This window comes from Podarcis liolepis (assembly GCF_965112155.1).
Source record: "Podarcis liolepis genome assembly, chromosome: 3".
Taxonomy (NCBI): domain Eukaryota; kingdom Metazoa; phylum Chordata; class Lepidosauria; order Squamata; family Lacertidae; genus Podarcis; species Podarcis liolepis.
In genome coordinates this window covers 10,521,429-10,543,168 of record NC_139557.1, presented here as the reverse complement: position 1 = coordinate 10,543,168, position 21,740 = coordinate 10,521,429, and the positions used below count along the sequence as shown (strand labels likewise).

At 43.4% G+C, this 21,740-nt stretch overlaps 1 long non-coding RNA gene across 1 annotated transcript; it reads right to left on the bottom strand.

The window, feature by feature from the left end:
- Positions 1–5,751: 5,751 nt before the first annotated feature.
- LOC310703036 lies at positions 5,752–10,628 on the bottom strand. The gene is made up of 3 exons (XR_014523911.1): positions 10,461–10,628; positions 8,090–8,130; positions 5,752–5,948 (listed from the first exon to the last, which is right to left on the bottom strand). It is a non-coding gene; the product is annotated as an uncharacterized lncRNA (long non-coding RNA).
- Positions 10,629–21,740: the final 11,112 nt, after the last annotated feature.

Genomic DNA, 21,740 nt, shown 5'->3' with positions numbered 1-21,740 from the left:
CATGCATAGTTTTATGTACATGCACAATGTTTCACCCCCACAGAATAATTCTTTTAACAAAATTGCTAATGTTTCCATTTTACAATTGGGAAAATGGGGTTTCCGGACCACACAATAGGACAGTGGCATGTTGGAGACTTCTGCTCAGCCAACCTAGTCCAGATATTTATTTTCTGGAGCACACTGGCTCATTATAGATTGGACCATCTCAACATGCGTGTTTCACTGATGGCAAGAGGAGCTAGTCTAAAATATGTATGCCTAAGTTTGTGGCCCAAATCTGATAACAAAGAGACTGTTGATAACAATACACCATCAATTATAAAGCACAACCTGGTTTATTAGATACTCAAGGGATTTTAAAGTAATAATTTGTTTTCATGGAACTACACTGAAGCCAAAGTAAATGTGGCCATTAGGTGCTTCCAAAAACCAAGGTCCAAGCTTTGCTGCCATGGTTAAACAACGGCCGGAAGAAATCAAGCAACAGCCCAAGCTATTTTGAGGCCTGAAGCAATGACCAAATGGTTCAACTCTCTTGCTAGGGCCATTTAGAAAAGTCTTGCTATACCATTCAGATACAAATTCCTGATTTCATCAATCCTCACCACCGCCCCAACCCATGTAGATTACCAGTCTTCCCCAGTTCCCGGGGACAGTCCCCGGATTTGCAAATCTGTCCCCGGACAAATTCCGTCCCGGGAATGTCCCCAGATTTGCAAATCTGTCCCTGGGAAACGTGGCAGTGGCAGCCTCAGCAGCCTGGGGCCAGCCTGGTAGCGCAGTTGGCTCTGGCTGGCTTCAGGAGCTGCTCACTGCCTGCTGCCACCGCCAATGCCCAAGGTGACCAGGAAGCTCCTGCAGCCAATCGGAAGTCATGGAAGACCCGCCAGATGTTTGGCTTCCAAAAATAATTCGTAAACCAGAACAGTCACTTCTGGGTTTGCGGCATTTGGGAGCCAAAATGTTCGAGAACTAAGCTGTTTGAAAACCAAGGTACGACTGTATTTATAATTACTGTCAGGTCAATAACTTACAACTGAATAGCCAGCTCTCCTTGCCTGTCTAGACTGTGTACCACACTAATAAATCCCAAGAAACTCAGTGCTACCTGGCATGGAAAAATCTCATCTCACAACAGCACAGAAGACGACCTGCCTCTTTGCAACTCCTGGCATCTTCCATGGACAGAAAGATGCTTTTACACTGCCATTCAGTATGCTTTGAAGGCCCAAGACTGTGGTGGTTTCAGATGATCACATAATAGAGAGCAACCTTTAGCAGGCAGTCATACTTCGCAGCACAGATAGGGATGTGAAAAATCTTCATTTAGGAAGGATCGCTTTCATTTAGCAAGAGACAGAAACCTCTGTCTCTGGTGCCACACAACATTAAACATACTCCGGTGAGTATGCTTCCGAGCTGGACAGCCAAACATCAAGCAAAATGCTGTTGTATTATGGACATCCAATCCATAGCCTGTGGCTGACTGTCCTTAAAAGAGCTGTTTTAAGTCTTGCAAGATTTGCATGCATGGAAAAAATAGCAACAGTCAAAGAACACACACATATCAGCAGCCACTGACCTCAACCTCAGTTTACTGGATTGGGCAACTGAGTAAAGGAAAACACAGAAGCCTTTCTGTGATTGGAGGAAAGCAGGGCAAAAAGTTATCTTACGACTGTGATATTCGGCTTCCAGTGGACACAGAAACTTGACACGAATCAAATGCCCAACTGGCTGATAATAGACAGGAAGGATTAGTGTTGACACAGCAGACCTGACCCCTTCCAGCCATGTAACTGTGCCTGAATACAGCTGTGTCTGCCTGAAATCACCCCCCAGGCATCTGAGCAGGGGAAGCAGTAGGTAAAGATATAGGGAACAGGGTGCGCTGGGACACTCTCACGCCTAATTGGACTGACAGCTCAGTCTGCAATGGCGGACAGTGTTTATTTACTCATTGTTGCGTGATGAGCAAATAGAAAGATATGCCGGCTTTAGTCCATGCTGATATTGGTCCAAATGCTGTCTGGCTCCAGACTCAGTAAACCAGGACAATGCAGCACAAAAAACTTCCTATTCGCCATCACTTTTAAGTCTGTCCTGGCACAGATATGCAATGACCTCAGATCACAGTTGAGTCTAATAAGGAATTTATCTTTATGGAAATGTGACCTCTTGCTACCATAAGGCTACACAAATACAAGTAACAATGGCCGAACGCTGATAAAAGTTTGCCCCGGCCAACTCCTGATGCATTTTCTAAAGAGTTCTATAATTCTATAATCCCTCTAGTGGAAAGAGTGGGACTTGATAAAGGGTGCCGGTTGAAGCTTTTCACAAGGTTGTCACTGTCGGCCGTCCTCCCTCCCGCCCCCCAACGACAACTAAAGAATGTGCAATGAGCACAATCTAGTTCCCTTGAAGGGAGCGAGAGTTTAGCCATTGACTCCAGGGGTCTAGTGAGCATTTCTTCTCCGCTGTGCGACTGTGGTTCAATTTCACTTTCCTTTTCTGAAACCAGAAGATATACCTCTTGACAACCTAAAATCGCCAAGGTCACATGCATGCACAGCAACATACGTTTAATGAATTTTAAGTTGTAAATGCCTTTCTCTCTCTTCCTTACCCAAAACAAGGGGGTCTGTGGGGTTGCGGTTTCTGTTCCGATATTAGAAGTTCATACCACTAATATACTCAAGGTATCCGCTCTTAATCTTTAACTTCTCTGAGTTTTATTGGCACTAGCTTTTAGTCCTGCTTTAATAACTTCAGCCTTCTTTTGCCCCCAGCCATATTTTAATGAAGAAATAGTTTTTCTTGTGATTTAGTTGCATTTATACAGCTGCCCCTGAAACAGCTGCACTGACTTTTATTACAAGCGGAAAGGACTGCACCACAATCAGTAGTACGCACAGGCAGAATGGCCAGCAACGTTTTTGTGGAATATTTTCTAACAACAAAATTGGGTGCTGCTGAAGTGTTTTTCTTTAATCGTCTAGTCCAAATATAACAGATTAAGCTACAGTCTTCATAGATATTGATCCAGAACCTCTCAGGACAGGATCCTGATTCTGACCTTGGAAGGGAGATGCCGTAATAATTAGTCACTCTAACGATTACAGCAGATATTGGCCGGGTGAATGCCTATGCAATCTTCTACCACGGGCTGAATCATTCAGAGGAAGAGACTGAATCTGATGTAGTGGTATATTATTAAGGAATCAGATCATGTAGTTTCATGCTCAGTTTTGGATAGAAATGTGCTTAATTATTTCATTCATATGCCACATTTTTTCCCACAGAGCTGAAGTGTTTCCAGGTAGTTTTCCATTGAGGCTGACACCAAAAGTCTCTAGACTTTCCGAGCACAATTCAAAGTGTTGGTGCTGACCTTTAAAGCCCTAAATGGCCTCGGTCCTGTATACCTGAAGGAGTGTCTCCACCCCCATCATTCAGCCCAAACACTGAGATCCAGCTCCGAGGGCCTTCTGGCAGTTCCCTCATTGCGAGAAGTAAGGTTACAGGGAACCAGACAGAGGGCCTTCTCGGTAGTGGCGCCCACCCTGTGGAACACTCTCCCTTCAGATGTGAAGGAAATAAGCAGCTATCCTATCTTTAAAAGACATCTGAAGGCAGCCCTGTTCAGGGAAGTTTTTAATATTTAACGCTGTACTGTTTTTAACACTTGATTGGGAGCTGCCCAGAGTGGCTGGGGAAACTCAGCCAGATGGGCGGGGTATAAATAAATTATTATTATTATTATTATTATTATTATTATTATTATTATTATTATTATTGACGTGTTTAGTTTCTGCTGCATCGTGTGCCTTCACGCCATGCTTTTAAAAAAAATGAAATTGAAGAGAATTTGTGAGGGATTGAATGCAAACCTAAATCAAAATACTAGGGCAGGCTTAGGCAAACTCGGTCCTCCAGATGTTTTGGGACTACAATTCCCATCATCCCTGACCACTGGTCCTGTTAGCTAGGGATGATGGGAGTTGTAGTCCCAAAATATCTGGAGGGCCAAGTTTGCCTATGCCTGTACTAGGGAGTAAGTCTCATTCAACTTAGTGGAACTAACTTCTCTGAGTAAAGGTCCTGCATGTGTCCATTAAAGCAGAAATGAGAACCTGCTATTCTCCAGAGGTGCTGCAGCACAGCTTCCATCATCTCTAACCACTGGCAACAACAACAGTAATAATAAATAAATTACTCACCCTTCATTCCTAAGGTCCCCGGGCGAGTTACATTAAGGCACATTATGTAAGAAATCACAAAATTACAATCACAAAAGTAAGGTGAGTCCTAAATGTATATCGTAATAACAACAGCATCCGTAAAACCACAGGTTTCCTATCTTAACATTAAAGAATTTCAAAGGTTATTTGACAAAGAGGAAAAGAGACTTATATGTTCAGCACCATTTCAGGACTTATTTCCCAAAACAGATTCAGCAGCCAAACGAACCAGGAAAGAAGTGATTCAAACCTCTGCAAAACTTGCAATTCCAAAAGGAAACAAAAGTTGTACTCTGGACGATGTACAAAACCACTGTCCAGACTGGGAACTGGGCAATGAGTCTGCCTGAGGCAGATAATAAGATACAAGCCACTGAACTTCCACATATATGTCTACTGGAAAGAGGCAACTCCAGGCACTAAACAAGGCTCTGGGGTTTCAATAAAATATATATATCTGAGGATTCTGCTGACAAGTACAGTTCCCAAGGTTGAGTAATCAAGTTCATTGGGAAGACACAAGGTGACTTACAATTGAATCTCTTCTTCTGATTAGAGGCAAGTCAGGATGCTTTAATGTCAGGGAGAGGAAAAGAGAGTCCAGTGCTCCTGCAGCCAAACCTAACAAAGGCATATTTTTGCTAGTTAGCACAAGAAGGCACTAATTCCACAGAGCTGTATCGCTGACAGGCAGGTACTTAGACCATAGAAATACAGTTGCTAGAGAGGGTCCTGTGTGATGTCATTTCCTCTCCTGGAAAGGAAGGAGCATGTAGTATTTTCTGCTTCTCCCTTCCTCTCTTCCTTTGATTAGCGTTGGATGCAGACATGTCTCTGCTTGTTTCAGCTTTAGGCAGTTATACTGTAAATATAGGGACGCGGGTGGTGCTGTGGGTTAAACCACAGAGCCTAGGACTTGCCGATCAGAAGGTCAGCAGTTCAAATCCCCACAACGGAGTGAGCTCCCGTTGCTCGGTCCCTGCTCCTGTCAACCTAGCAGCTCAAAAGCACGTCAAAGTGCAAGTAGATAAATAGGTACCGCTCTGGCGGAAAGGTAAATGGCGTTTCCGTGCGCTGCTCTGGTTCGCCAGAAGCAGCTTAGTCATGCTGGCCACATGACCTGGAAGCTGTACGCTGGCTCAATCGGCCAATAAAGCGAGATGAGCGCCGCAATCCCAGAGTCGGCCACGACTGGACCTAATGGTCAGGGGTCCCTTTACCTTTACCTTTTACTGTAAATATAAGTACTTCACCTGCATAGTTTTTACTGCTACATTTGCTGTGCACCAATGCATGATAATAAGTAAATAAATAATTTTTTGTAAAAAAATAATAATGATCTTGTCGCCTTCAGAGGCAAGATCACTGGCACAGGAGTCTTGCTTCTGAGGGAGTGGGGGGTGGGGTGGGTGTTCCTATCTTCATTTTGTGGTCATTGCAAGCAGCAACACAACTCCTCAAGGCTTTGCAAGTTGTTACAAGGAACAGACATAAAACCCAGATGTTTTCTGAGGCAAGCAAGGGTTGTTCATCCATCTCTAATGGCTGGCCAGTGTTACATCTTATGTATAGCGACAGTTGACTAGCAAGGCACAGCTATTTCTTGAGGTATACAGTATTATTTCATATGCAGTGTGTTTCATGTGCAATTCCTTTGGTTCATGCATGTCTTCCAATGTGCATGTCTACACTGACAAAGCACTGCAAAAAAGGAAAAGGAAAAAGAAGTATTGGTGTAGGTTGCCATATTTCATAAGGTTAAAATCCAGACACACAAGATGTTGACCTTTTTTCAGTGTTGCCCAAAACTGTGTTTTGCTTCGCCAAAAACTACACTTCTGACATGGGTTTCCCTGGACATTACAGAGATTTCTGCCCAGACACTGTTTCCAACTGCTGGATACCGGCTATGTCTGGGAAATTCCGGATGTATGGCAACCCTAGGTGTGGTCATACATATTGTAAATGGCATTTCTGGGGGCTCCGTCACAGTGTCCCATTGTGCCAGAAGCAGTTTAGCCATGCTGGCCACATGACCTGGAAAGCTGTCTGTGGACAAACGCAGACTCCCTTGGCCTGAAAGCAAGATGAGCGCCGCAACCCCATAGTCGCCTTTGACTGGACAACTGTCCAGGGGTCTTCTACCTTTTACCTTTACATATTGTTATAGGATTGAAAGTGAGCTAGAAGTTGTCTCTGGCTGCCACGAGGGTTCCTGGGGCGAGGTGGCAGGTTTTGACACCATTTGGACACCAAACACCATTTTGAATCAAGATGACAGAGCAATATATCAATTTGGTGTGACTTTGCCCATTTTTTTTTTACATAAGTATGGCTGCCTCTTGAGATATTGTCACCAAACATGGCGCAAAAGTTCCATTTATGTTTGTATGTGCCATTTTGAATTAAGCTGGTGGACCAAAATGTGACATTGGATTGACTTCACCTTATTTTGGCCATGACAGGTCCAAACTCACAACCCATTCAAAAATCTCAATGATTTTTGGTTTCTAAAAATATCCAGGCACTGCTGGACACTCCCTGTTAATGTATAAATAAACCTTGCATCACAGAAAATGTTATCCATCTTTTTATTCCTACATTCCAAGGAAACTAAATGTAAGGACCCCTGAGATCTTTCAGGGCTCCAAGACTGGAATAGATGTTAATATGATTGAATCAAGATTATTTTTTACTCTGTGTTTTATGAGTACACATATGTACATGTATGCATTGATGAAATCCCAGACACTAAATAATCTTAACACAACCTTGTGCACCATCTCATCAAAGTTGCTTTTTGAGGTGTTTCATCAATGCATACAAGATTCATCAGTAAAACACCCCACAGAGTTTTGGTGGAATCAAATCAAGGCTGCCTTTCCCTCAATCACATCAAGACTGCTCTTTTGCTTTCCTTCTTTTCTTTTCCTGCATATTATCAATGTGCACAGCATGTGGCTTGGCAATCTGGAGTAGAGAGAGATACAAATGAATGGAAAGGTGCAATCAAGTGCATGTGCTTTGATTTTGGACATCCTCTTACTCATAGAAGAAGAGAAGCGGAATGCAGGGTGGATGGAACCCACAAATGGGGGGCAGGATGGAATAGAGGAAGTTCGTTTATTTATCCCTATTATAAAGCTACTTCCCATATTCTCTTTGAGGCACTTCAGCACCTTATAAGCTCATAGAGAGAAAAGACAGATACCATCTTCCTAGGGCAATCCATGTTAATGCTAAGTCCTACATTGCAGACTGTATACCCCACATTGGGTCTGCAATTGCTTCATTAAGTTATGCATGTGAATACAGTGGTACCTCAGGTTAAGAACTTAATTTGTTCTGGAGGTCCATTCTTAACCTGAAACTGTTCTTGACCTGAGGTTCCACTTTAGCTAATGGGGCCTCCTGCTGCCGCCGTGCCACCGGAGCATAATTTCTGTTCTCATCCTGAAGCAAAGTCCTTAACCCGAGGTACTATTTCTGGGTTAGTGGAGTCTGTAACCTGAAGCGTCTGTAACCTGAAGTGTCTGTAACCCGAGGTACCACTGTACATGAGTGCAGTTGAATGATTTGACATGCATAAGTTGCATGAGAGCAGCTGATTCCTAAATTACCCAACAAGCAGAGGAACCCAAAGCAGTATAACCACTGATAACAAGTGGATATAGTCTATGTCCAATAAAACTACCTCCCTGTAAAGGCATAGGGTACAGTTTGATGAGAGAGAGAGAGAGTGGGAGGGGGATGTGGATCTTCCATATGCAAAGAATCAATTTAATTTTCTGTGGAGGAGTTCTGTGGAACTGCCAAAGCACATATATCTAAGGTTCACTTACAGCATGTGTTCAAAATTCACAAGATCTTTTCCAGATGATGCCTACAATAAAGATCATTTAAAACAATTAGCCCCTTCCATTTTGGAGAGGGGGTTTATAAAGGACCAGTTCAGTCTTTTCAAACCCAGAAAGAAAGGCAGGTTATCTGAGCAAAATTCCCATCAGTGATTGTAATGAAACTATTTCAAGTTTTTACAATGTTAATACTTAATGATATTAATTGCCCAGTGAGGAACAGATTTCAGGACTGCCAATTAGAAGGTCGGTTCATGGTTTTCCATAGGCTTCCTGCCTGGCCTTTTTCACAGGCCAGTATTCTTAACAACATTGATATCAATTGCTTCTAAACCGTATGGCCCAAGATAAGACATAAAATGTTCTTCCCCCCAAGTCTTATGGGCGTGCACCTGCTCTCTGTGGACAGCACTGCAGTTTTGAGGTTTTGGGGGAATCCTAAATAGTAGCTGTGCTTTGCCTATCTCTTTCACACTCTGTGAAAACAAGTGTAGAAAAGGCAAGTGCTCAGTAGCAGAAATGCTTGCCCTTGCCCACTTTTTCAGCTGGCACTATTTGGGCAAAGTCAGATGAGGGAAGCTTGAATGGGTGGCTTCACGGGGCGACTGCAACCACTTAAGGTAAAGGTAAAGGGACCCCTGACCATTAGGTCCAGTCATGACCGACTCTGGGGTTGCGGTGCTCATCTTGCTTTATTGGCGGGGGAGCTGGCGTTTGTCCGCAGACAGCTTCTGGGTCATGTGGCCAGCATGACTAAGCCGCTTCTGGCAAACCAGAGCAGCACATGGAAATGCTATTTACCTTCCCGCCAGAATGGTACCTATTTATCTACTTGCACTTTGTGCTTTCGAACAGCTAGGTTGGCAGGAGCTGGGACCGAACAACGGGAGCTCACCCTGTTGCGGGGATTTGAACTGCCAGCCTTCTGATCGGCAAGTCCTAGGCTCTGTGGTTTAACCCACAGCACCACCCGCATCCCCTGAAACCACTTACTATGGCTCAAAAGCAACATTTGATTCCAACAAAACAAACATGTTTGTTGGACATGGGCATCTGCTGGGAGAGGGCGTTTCCCCAACCCCCCAAAAAGGGCCATAACCCACCAATTCCCAGGTTTCATGCAAAAACAGAAAATAAATGAATGGTACAGAAGGCCCTAAAATAATGTGGGAGCAAGAATTTGGGTTTGAAACTGGAGGAACGGGAATGCCAGACAAGGTTGAAGAAACCCCCATTTAGGTCCATCTCAGCTAGAGACAAAGAGGCAACAGTTAAAATGCTATGTAAGTGCTATTAGCACCATGATGTTATCCTATATAAATTCTACACTATCACCATGCTGTTGCACAAGATACCAGCTGGTGGGTACTTGTAGACATCTCTAGTGGGATTGTGGAAAAGTACAAAGGTTCTGGCTCTCTGTGTTTAAAGAGATTAGTGCAAGTCCAAATTGCAGTGTAGCATGCACTCCACAACTGGCTCATCTAAACATCTTTGAAGAGAGTGATAAAGGATTATGTTGTAAGGTCTCAATTATCCATGTGCTTACTGCAGCCAGAGCCACAATAGCCCCATTTTGGAAGGATCTAGCTAGAGCAGATATTTCTTACTGGTTCACAAATGTATAGGAATCAGCCCTACTAGGAAAAAAATGACATATAAACTGAGAGCCTCTAGAAGTCAAATAAGTAAGGATAAAATTATTTCTGTTTGGTATGATTTTATTTTTTACATCAATGGTTTCCAACCAGCGTGCTGTGGCATGCCGCAAGCAACAGTAGCTGTGATGACCTGGGATTCGGACTCGGATGCTGAATCTGAGGGATTCCAGCCTGCACAGGAGTCCCCACCTCCAGAACCAGCTGAACTGGGGCTGGGGCATGAGCCTGAAGGGTCCTCACCTGTGCTGGATCCTCAGCTGAGTCTGCTCTGGCTCCTGAGGTGATGGAGGACCCATTGCCTGCAGGTTCTCCACTCTCAGCCCCGTCAGAGGAAGCTGAGGTTGCCTCTGGGTCTGGTAACCCTCCAGCCTCTCCTGAGCTGCAGAGGCTCAGGGCAGAGAGGCGGAGGGAACTAAGTTCCCACAGGAGGACTGCTCGCCTCCAGGCCAGGAGAGGCGAGTCACCAGAGGATCGGGGCCGCCCAATGCCTCGGGACAGATAAAAGCCGGCCAGCCCGAGCCCCAAGTTGCGGGAGCAACATTGTTGGTTGCTAGTTCCTGCCTGAACCCTGTCCTGCTTTCCTGCCTGAGCTCCTGACCCTCCCTCGCTCCCTGCTTACAAGCCTGTTCCTGGCTTCACCTGACTTCCTGCCCTGTACCCAGCTTCAGCTACTACGGACTGCCTCCACGTTGCACCTTTGACCACGGACTGGACTTCAACCTCGTCTCTCGGGTAACCCACGGGACCAGCACAGTAGCCTCTGTCCCTCTTTCCTTCCCTCACTCCTCTGATGCCCTCTTGCGTCTCTGTCTCCCAAAGGCTTGTGTGGCTGTTTGTTGCAGCGACCCTGGCTGCAAGATCCCCAGGTGAATAGTGCCTCTGGGGGCTGGCGAGGAGTGGTGGTTGCCAGGAGCTGAGGCAGCCTCATTTGTAAACATTGCCAATGGAGACCATGTCCACCATTATTACAGCCATATTATAAGAGAGGTAGTTGAGGCAGCATGGGTTGCACACCTGCATTGCAAAGTAGCCCAATAGTGTAACATCCCTTTTGCTGGGGGAGTTAGAGAAAAGTGTGACAACCCTGAAGTATATTCCTGGTACAAGATCTGCAGGAGGTGAAGGGAGCTAGGGAAGCAATCGAAGGTTTCAGGTATGGGTGGGAAAACATAATCTGAACGTCAAGGCTACCTTTAGTTGGCTAGCAGACCTATCAATTGAGGGGGGGAAAGGGGTAGACCTGAAACAGAACTTTCTCAGAGGCCAGGACTATCCAGGCCTTGCTGCTTTCCAGTTGCCAGATTTGTTATCTGATGCTAGTTATGGTTGTTGATTTGGAATATTCACTCTCAGCCTCGGGAAAATCCCTGCAGATGCCCATTTCCTTGCGTTCTTCATTATTTAGCGCAGGATGATGATGATGATGATGATTATTATTATTTATACCCTGCCCATCTGGCTGGGCTTCCCCAGCCACTCTGGGCAGCTTCCAAGCAAATATTAAAATACAGCAATACATCAAACATTAAAAGCCTCCCTTCAGATGTCTTCTAAAAGTTTGGTAGTTGTTGTTCTCTTTGACATCTGGTGGGAGGGCGTTCCACAGGGCGGGCACCACTACTGAGAAGGCCCTCTGCCTGGTTCCCTGTAACTTGGCTTCTCGCAGTGAGGGAACCACCAGAAGGCCCTCGGCACTGGACCTCAGTGTCCGGGTAGAACGATGGGGGTGGATATCTTAAGTACCACTTGTACATCCAAAACTGATCACTGAGATCACCCAGAGGAGCACTGTTAGTTGTCTCCCATGGACTGGAAGCACACCTCAGGTCAATGAGAAGTCATGCTTCGGTGTTGTGGACCCAGCTCTGTGAAAGATCTCCTACAATAAGTCAGACAGGCACTATCCCTGCTGAGTTTCAAATGCCTTATTAAAACCATTTTTGCCACTGGCCCCACCCACCACTGACATGTGATCCCTGGACTGAAAAGGGTTCCTCAATCCTGGTGTAAAGAAACCACTCACCTGGGAGTAAGCAACAATGCACTCAGTGGGCCTTACTTTTGAGCTGATGTGTAGGATTGCGCTGTCCAGCTCCCACGGTGCTGATGCCAACCCACCATTTCTGTGCCATTCAGCAAACTGCCCTTGCTCTGTCATCCCTGCCCCTTCACTGCCCCCCGCTGCTCTTTTCCTGACCCCTTTGCTGCCACAGTACAGTTCTTATGACTGTCTTTATTTTCCCTATCTCAGAGAGACCGAACTGGAGTTGTGCCATTTTGGAAATCCCCAACTCAGCCGTTCTCAGTGAGAACAAAATAGGCCAGAGGCTAGAGTTTCATTTGAATATAATATTTTTAATGCTCTTGGCGGACTTTGGGAAACCTCACTGAATCTCTTCCTGGCTCGGAACCCTTCCTACCATTTCCTGGTTCAGAACCCATCCTTCCTAGTCTTCCCACAATCAAGGAAGAATCTGCCACAGCTCGTTTATGATGCTTTCCTAAATCTGATGTGACAAGATCAAGTTCCATTTACAAGGGTCAGGGAGTGTAGTCATTAGCTACAGCTAAAGCAAAATCCCATCTTGCAATCACACAGTTTTGGCAGCAGCTTTGAGGAGTGAGTCTTAAGCCTTTGGAAATACGACGACATATACAGTAGGAAATTTCCAATTGCAAAGGAAATGGTAATGACTCGAGCAACGGTTAGTTCTCACACTTTTAAGGACAAGTAGCAGCAATGTGAATCATCAAAAATAAATTTGAAGTCTGTTTCTTGGTTCTTGAGGGTCTGCAGGTGTGCCAAAGCATACATGTTCTTCATACTTTCCAGTATCGGCAAACCAGAGCCTCTCACTTGAGAAAAATATCCCCTATTCCAACAGCGTCTGAGGTCAATTCCCAGACTCCAAGTGATCTGCATTTGTAGGGGGCGGCTGTGCAGCCTAATTTCACAATTAGAGTAGAATAGAAGGCTGTCACAAGGCATTTACATCCAACCAATCGGGGCAGCTCATGTGGTGCCTCCCAGATGTTGTTAGCCTACAACTATCATCATCCCTAGGGACGTGGGTGGTGCTTTGGGTTAAACCACTGAGCCTAGGACTTGCCAATCAGAAGGTCGGCGGTTCGAATCCCTTTGACAGGGTGAGCTCCCGTTGCTCAGTCCCTGCTCCTGCCAACCTAGCAGTTTGAAAGCACGTCAAAGTGCAAGTAGATAAATAGGTACCACTCCAGCGGGAAGGTAAACAGTGTTTCCGTGTGCTGCTCTGTTTCACCAGAAGTGGCTTAGTCATGCTGGCCACATGACCCAGAAGCTGACTATGGGCTATGCTGACAGGGCCTGATTGGTGGTGTAGTCCAAGCACGTGTCCTCTCTCTGTCCTCTCTCTGTCATAACCTGGTTATAAACAACCAAGGTAGTTCCCTGCCCTGAGGAGTTTACAGTCTAAACATCATGAGCCCAGCAGCACTTTTGTGACTGGGCTTGAGCTGGCAGGCTTGGATGGGAGGAGGAGGAGGAAGAAGAAGCAGATAGTGGACTGAATTGTGGGAACCTTGGTTGGGAGGCATCTCCTCATTCCATCCCTAGTCAGTTTAGGAGGGTGAGCAGGGATGCTGGCTCTCTTCTCCCACAACACTCCTGCAGAGCAGAGAGCCTCTTGGGAGGTCTTTGATCAGCCAAGTGGGGAGGCTGAAGAGGAGGTAGCAGCAAATCAACAGGAGGGTACAGTCCTGTTACCTAGATTTGTCAATGGGAGCAAACCCACCTGCCTCGACCGAGTGCTTGCTTGCAATCTTGATATTCCTGCAAGGCAAGAGAGTTTTTTGCAAAGGAGCGCACCATGCATTCGGTGGGAGGGTTGGGGGAACTTGTTGGGATACTGTATCTTTGTTGCTTCCTTCCAGTTCTGAACTTCTTGCCTTGCTCCTTAACTCATGAATCATGAGTCCTGAGCACTGTGTCTGCTACGGAACATGTACTGTTACTTGCCTAAATAAATATCTCTTTCCTATTTCCAAGTAAGAGCTTCTGTCTGCATGTATTGACTGGGAGGTAGGACACTAAAATGAAACTAAGAGACAGCAATAGAGCGGTGGATGGAATACAGAGGCAAGGGTAACACAGAAAGTATATGTGTTGAAGTTCAGCTACACATACTTACAAGTTAGTTTCAGGGGGGAATTGAGTCACTAAAAGACTAATCTATGAATGTCATGGAAAATGTGCTTTTTGAATAGTGATGTGCTGAGGTTTGTGCTTCTAGTTTTGGAAATAAGACCCTTAGGAATTAAGCACTTGCAATGCACACCTCGAATGTGAGGTGGGCATTATGACCCGCGCATTCTTCTCCAGCTGAAAGTTTTATCCAGACTGGAAAAGAATGTTCCTCCTCTCCTCCAATTTATCTGGTTGGTATTCTGACGGTGGTAAATTCTTGGCTTACGCATAGCTGCTTTTAACACATTAAGGGTAGCTAAACTTTGAATTCAAATAAGGTGGAAGTGATGCAAGGATCAATAATTACAAAATAAGAATGTGATGCAGATTTCTCAGGTGAAGCAATGAAGCGTATGGTTTAAATTTAAGGGGAAACTATTGCAAGATATTATACTGTTGGCATCTCAGATCAAACACAGTGAACAAGATCTACAAAGTGAAAATAAAACAAATTGCTTACCTATGTGGTGGGCATGTCTTGCCATGCAGACATGAGCCAGGTTAAGAAGGTGGTGCTTAGAATAATCAAGGTATACCAGTACATACCAATGCAACAGTACTTTTTTGAGCAAAAGTGCATGGCTCCTTCATATCAAACCGTCTAACTGCTGCCAAACTTAAAATAGCAAAAAAGGAGAAATTTATAAATACCTACATGTAAATTAATGGATTGGCAGAGTACAACAATTCTCCAAATTAAGACAAAGGTTCAAGGAACGTAGCATAACGAAAACAGATATTGTAGAACAACGTCCTCTATTTATTTTTGAAAGCAGAATTATAATAGGGATGATCCATAAATAAACATATACCTGAATTCCGCTCACCATTTTTATATCTATGATCTGGAATCTTTTAGATTGATGCTTTAAGATATGGTTTTTATACTGCAATGTAGTGTGTGTGTGTGTGTTTTACTATATATGTTGTTCTTTTGCTATTTTTGTTGGGCGTTGCTTCAGAAGCATTTCTTGGGAAGCAGTTTGTAAATCCTCAATTCATAAGTCAGCTTTGTAAAATGCTTTTCTAACTGTGATACCTCTCTCTCTCTCTCTCTGTCTCTCTGGGAAAGGGTGTGTGTGGGTGTGTGGGTGTGTGTATGCACAGAAGAAAAAGTTGGGTTGCATCTATCATAAAATTTATTTTTGGCCTTTGAATGAGAAGGTCTAATAGGCACCAAAAGTGCAACGTTTGTTTCTGACCTAAATCCGGAATGGTTTCTCATTCATGTATATGCTTCTTTATCACACACATTGATGCTTCACTAACCTGAAATTACCCGAAACAGCTTGTAGATGCTCAAAAGGCGCAGGTTTTCCCACCTGAATTCCTACCTGGGAGAGGGCGGGAGCTTGGGGTAGCTGGTTTTCATTTCAGCGTGTCTCAAAGAGATCAGTTCCTGTGCTGAAAGACAAGCCCAAGACAATGTTTTACAGAGCAGAAGATATTGTGAGGGACCAATTATCACATAAGTGGTTCTCACGGCTTGGGTTGGCACTGTGTGCCAGGTTGCACATTAACCTCTTTCACTTCATTTTACCCAGTTTACTCAACATTCTCAAGTGGTTGCTTTGTCAATTGTTCCTCCTGCTGATGTTTCGACAGATGATAGCCCCTTGATGCCAGCTTAGCATTGCTAATAAGAAATAGGCCAGCACGAAACTTTAGACCGAGGAGGTGCTCTTGCAGAATGGAGCTGAGGTGGGTGGGGAGTGGGGGATTGATTCTGAACGATCATTACATTTTGCTAAACCAACCATCCCACTTTTGTTTCTTCCGCATACAAAGACAATACTCACTTTATCCTATAAGAAAAGTATTACATGAGCAGATGTGTAGATGTGGGGGGAGCCTTTTTGCTGCGCTGTATTCTCAGCACCTATTAATGAATACTGAAGGGCAGTTGTGGCAGCGGGGATGTTAGCAGGATAGCCACAATTATAACCATGGATGCATAACAGAGGGAATATTTGTGGTGTACAGTGGAAACTTGGTTTTTGAACGTAATCCATTCTGGAAGTCCGTTTGACTTCCAAAACATTCAAAAACCGAGGATCAAAAGACTGTCAGCAAGTTTAATGGGGGGGGTGAAAAACGCGCCTCAGAAATCTTCGGAAGCATTCACGGAAGCAGCGTTTGGTTTCCAAAACGTTCAGCAGCTGAGATGTTTGAAAACCGAGGTTTGACCGTATTCCAAGACACATGATACCAAGTAATTTCAGATAATGTTGGCAGTTCTGTAACCAAGGCAAACCAAATTTGTATGCGTCTCTCTCAGCTAGGGATGAGGGGAAAAGTTTGATTCATTTTGAATTAAGTAGGTGAACCTACTTAATTCACATGTTCTGAAACAATGTACCAACTGAAACACAGCAATTCATCTAAAGTTGCACTTCCCCGAATTTTGCAAGGCAGTTTCCCCGCCAAGTAATGTGTACAAAAATATAATATACTTGGGTGAAGTACGCATATTAGTGAAAATAACAAATGTACAATCCTGGGCAAAATTGCTTTGCAAATAAATATGCATATTAGGGAAAACAGCAAACAAATATGTACATTAGGGTAAAGCAAGTCTAGAGTGGGAGACTAGGGCGATGTCTGCTGTTTCTAGGAGTTCTTCTCATTGTAAGGCTTTTCTGAGTGAGCTGTGAATTTGTTTGGACACTGGGTGAGAACCCAGAGGCTGTGAGGGAGGGTGTGTTAGAAGGAAAATAAACTGATCTTGATTTTTATATATTAGCAACTTTGCATTAATGTAACATTTTTATATGTAACTCTGTATTTTTGCAATAGTTTGTCTGTTGTTGCTTCAGTTTTTTGTACATCTCTTAGAGATATTTTTAAAAATATATTCAGCAGTATAGAAATCAATCAATCAATCAATCAATCAATCAATTCACACTAAAATGCCAATTTCTCAAGGACTTTTATAAATGCAAATTGATGTGCAAGTTTGGAGAACTGAACTTAAAATTGGAAAAATGAGAACCTAAAAGTAACCAAAATTGGCAGATTAACCCATCTCTCCTCTCCTCTCCTCTCCTCTCCTCTCCTCTCCTCTCCTCTCCTCTCCTCTCTCTCTCTTTCATCACACAAACATCTGTACAGAGAAGTCCCTACAGAGTCAACCCACATTTCAAATCCAGAACAAGATTATAGCCTAACATCTCTGACCTACAGATACACTGCAAAGCTACCTTAAGAAATGTGGTCAAACATACTGTAACTGTCTTCACTTCCCTCCAAGTCCCTTTTGATAATTCCACCTGTCCAGAAACCACCACGTCCCCCCTTTTTGGTAGTAATTTCTTCCTGATCCTTAATACTTCATTGACTGTCACTTTCATTGAAATAAAGTAGAACAGTAGACTATGACATAAGCATTCACAGACTAGAGTCAGTGTCATCAGGTTTCAATAATAAAATAATAGGCATCCTAGTTCTCAACAGATCCAATGCATTGCTGGCAAGATTTCATTACATTTCCTTCCCTGGCGTTTCTACAAGGTGATCTTAGGCACTCAAATATCTCTTGTGGGTGAGCTCATGTCGAATCCATAGGAGGGAAGAAGGTGTACAATTCATACAGACTTAGGATTTCCCCACTTCTGTGTAGCGTTATATATAATCAGCCAATTGCACATTTAGTCTGCTTTTCTCTCATACTAGAGATTACTTAGCAATAACAACCTTCACACAGGGCTTTTCCTGGGATTAATGACAGTCTGGGGGTCATCATCTCCTCCCAGTTAGTTATTAATCCTCAGGAAACACTTGGTGCCTTGATCGTTATTGCTTAATTAGCATTGAGAATGTGTGTGTGCTGGAGGGGAGCTGTGTTAGGTTTCTTTTCATGTGCCCTGTGAACGGTGGTGGAAGGGCTTTCTCTCATTAATTTGTTTTTGGGGGGTCGAGGTGGGAGAAGCAAGCCTTGTGGGCCTTGAAATTCAGTACAAGGTTAAACCTATTTAAACAGTCTGAATTCCCTGTGAAAGCCCAGCTAAAGCTCAGCATCTGCAGTGTATCAGGAAATGCATATCCCCAGCTTTAACGGGGTAAATTTTAAAAAATAAAATAAAATCAAGTGTTGTTGTCAACAGGTCAGGGCAAGCAAGAGACAGTGATTGGGAGCAGAAACTGGTCCCCAAAGGGGGCCTTAGGGAGCAAGGGAAACCTTCAGGGGCAAGCCGAATAACAAGGCCTTCCCCTCCAACAGCCGAGTTTACAAGCCACGTCAAAAATAATTGTACATCAGGAAAGTTTGTGTGTCTTTGTGTGTGATTCTCCCCCCGCCCCGACTTCCTCGGTGTTCCAGGAAATGCAGAGGATTTGAAAATAATAAGGCAGAAATCCCCCACCCCCAAAGAATAAACACACACATTTAGAAATGAATTGGTTCAATTAAATTCATGCATTAATCACAGATGTTGAGCGTTAAAATGGTAACTGGATTTTAATTGGTGTTGCTGCTGCCTTGGGAAGTGCTAAGTGCCCTGTAATTCAAGCAATGGACTTGAAATGTATTTCCAGACAAGTAAGAAGGCACTTTTTGGGTTTTGAGTTGTGGTGAAACATAAACACCTTCAAAATAACATCTCTAGTAGGGAACGAAGATATATTAAATTGATATTTTATTAGCTTTCACGATCTCCCCCTTTCTCCCAAACAGAAGAAACCCAGAGCTGCACCCTTCTCTGTCACTAGTGAAGCCAAAACATAATGATCGGGGAACCATGGTAGGCATTCTCATCAATGAATTAAACTGCAAAAAGCAAAAGAAGCCTATCAAAATTGTAATGCTCATTAAATGGAGAAGTGTCCTTCAAAAAGAAACCATTTTCATGTTCCCTTGGGATATGCCTTCAACAAAGTTGGTGCAAAGCCTGTAGCTATTGTAGGCAGAGCCCTGCTCCTTAGCTCATCTCTCAGAAACAATTGTGAAGTGGAGAAAGCCATCTCTCTTACAGAACTACAAAGGAAGCTTCATCACGCTGAATCAGTCCATTGGTTCATCCAGCTCAGCAACACCTATAGCGATTGACAGTGCCTTTCTGAAATTTCAGAGAGGAAGTCCTTCCCAGTCCTACCTGAAGATGACAGGGATTCAGCTAGGGGCCTACTACTGAGCCACAGCCCTTTCACATTGTAGCTTTGCAATTATAGTATACTATGCACAATATACAGCAGCTTTCCCCAACATGGTGCCTTCCAAACATTTTAGAGTCTAAACCTCATGTGTCCCAGGCAGCATGGCCAGTGATGATGAATGATGGGAGTTTTAATCCCAAACATCTGCAGCATGCCATTTTTGGGGTAGCTTGTATGCAGCATCTACAGAATCCAACTACGGAATATATTATGCATGTTGTTGTTTAGTCGTTTAGAACTTCAAGATCCATGAACTGGAGTGAGATGCAGAATTAAGAATTCTGACACCAGGAATCTTTATTTTATGTCTACACCAGAACTGAATGGAACTCTCAATCTTTCAACTCAGTAATCTACTCCTGGTAACCCACACGGCTTTCTTCATTTCTGCTATTGGCAAAGGGAGTTATTTTGTTGTTGAGAGCCAGTAGATCCCAATCTATTCCTGTGGACCTGTAGCTCAGTGGTACAACACTGCTTCGCAACCATATGCTGACATCTCCATCACTGAAGTATTGGAGAGCTACTTCCTTCTTGAGGAAATGATGCTCAAGATGATGGAGCAATCGGAATGGAGGATAAATTTGAATTGATTTGCATTTAAAGGCAAACTTATCTAACTTATACTTTCCAAAACAAGACGAAAACAGATGCTGGTCTATGATTGTAATAAACGGATTGATTGAACAGATGCACAGCTAACCTCTAAAAATTGCATCTCTCTGAATTTTGCAATGAAGTTTTCCAACCAAATAATGTGTAGCAGAATACATATAGTAGAATAAAATCGATAAAGAAAAGCTTGTATTAGAAAAGCATGCATTTGTGTTAAGGGGAATGGCTTTGCAATTGCTTTTGCAAAAATGTGAATGTTAGGCATACAAAAAATTAGGAGAAATTTGCACTAAAATGAATTTTCATGAGAATAGATATAGATATAGCTGTATAGATATATCACAAACTTATATGGAAATTTGAAGAACTGAATTTAAGAGTGGAGAAATGAGAAACAGAGATAAACAAAAATTGACATATTCACCCATCCTAATGGGACAAAGTTCCTACTTGGTGTTAGGCAGCTCAACATGTTGTAATTGGCAAAAGGTGTTAGTGGCTGCAGGAGTATTTAATATCAATGTTAAGAAATACAAATAGCAGAAGCAGTAGGAACCTGAGAGGTCAATGCCCTAGGGAGATCAGTAAGAGCCCAAGTGTCACAATCAGAATTGTGTTCTGCATTTCTTAACTTCTTGAAAACTTACTGCAGATGTTGCTTGGAAAAGCTTTTGTTTTGTTTTGTTTTGTTTTGAAGCTGGGGGTAGGAGCTCTGTCTCATGGCTGCTGCAGTTTTAAAGTCAACATAAACTCTGGCCCAAATAGCCTAACCATCATTTCCTCAAAGCTAGCTGCACTTAAACCAAAATATAGTTTTATTTGGCTAACCCCAATATAGGATGTGGCTGCCAGCCTTTGGAACCACACAATCAGGTTTCAGGCAGACGCCATCAGAGCTGTACTGTTGTTTTGAATGGGAAAGTCATAAATATAGTATTATCTATACCATCAGTATGTTCAACAAACAATTTTCACCATAACAACAGGTATGGTTTGCCTTGCAGCCAGCCTTCGTTGCAAGAGTGGTCAGCATATTTCCAGGTGGAGTTTCAAAGAAATGAATGAACCATCAGTGATTTCTTGGTAGCCAGCAGAAATTTAGTACCTGAATTTTAGTGAATATGAGCTCATGCTCTGGGATAGCTCAGCCAGTAGAGGATGAGACTCTTAATCGCAGGGTCGTGGGTTTGAACCCCACGTTGGGCAAAGATTTCTTCATTGCAGGGGGTTGGACTATATGACTCTACAATTCTATTATTCCATTGGTATTCAAACATAGAAGTTGAAAGAGATTAGGGTTCATTTTCCTTCACTTTATCGAATTTGCTTCTTTTTAAGTTCAAAGCCTTATCTACTTTTAATGAATAGCTTTTTAAAATGAAATAATAATTACTTTTCCTTACTTCTGTAAGCGCCATGCCTTGCTCATGGTTATAGTAGTCAAAGGGAGAAGCCTCCGGCTGCCCAATGACTTGAGGATCGTAATGATATTTTAAAAACACTCTGAATCAGGATAGGCAGAACTGGGTATGTCAGATGAGCTTAATCTATAACTCAACTATTGCTTTTGGTCGGTGGTAGCCATCATTCTTTCAACCATATTTTTTTCCTATTCTAAAAATCCCATTCTGTTAAAGGAAGGCTTTGTGAAACAAGTTAAAAAGCTGCGGAGAATCCATGCTCCAGGTGGGGCAGTTCCCCATACAGTGGTACCTCGGGTTAAGTACTTAATTCGTTCCGGAAGTCCGTTCTTAACCTGAAACTGTTCTTGACCTGAGGTACCACTTTAGCTAATGGGGCCTCCTGCTGCCGCCACACCAGCGGAGCATAATTTCTGTTCTCATCCTGAAGTAAAGTTCTTAACCCAAGGTACTATTTCTGGGTTAGTGGAGCCTGTAACCTGAAGCGGATGTAACCTGGAACGTATGTAACCTGAGGTACCACTGTATTTCCATTCTGGCTTTGGTTTTGAACCCAGTGAAATTAG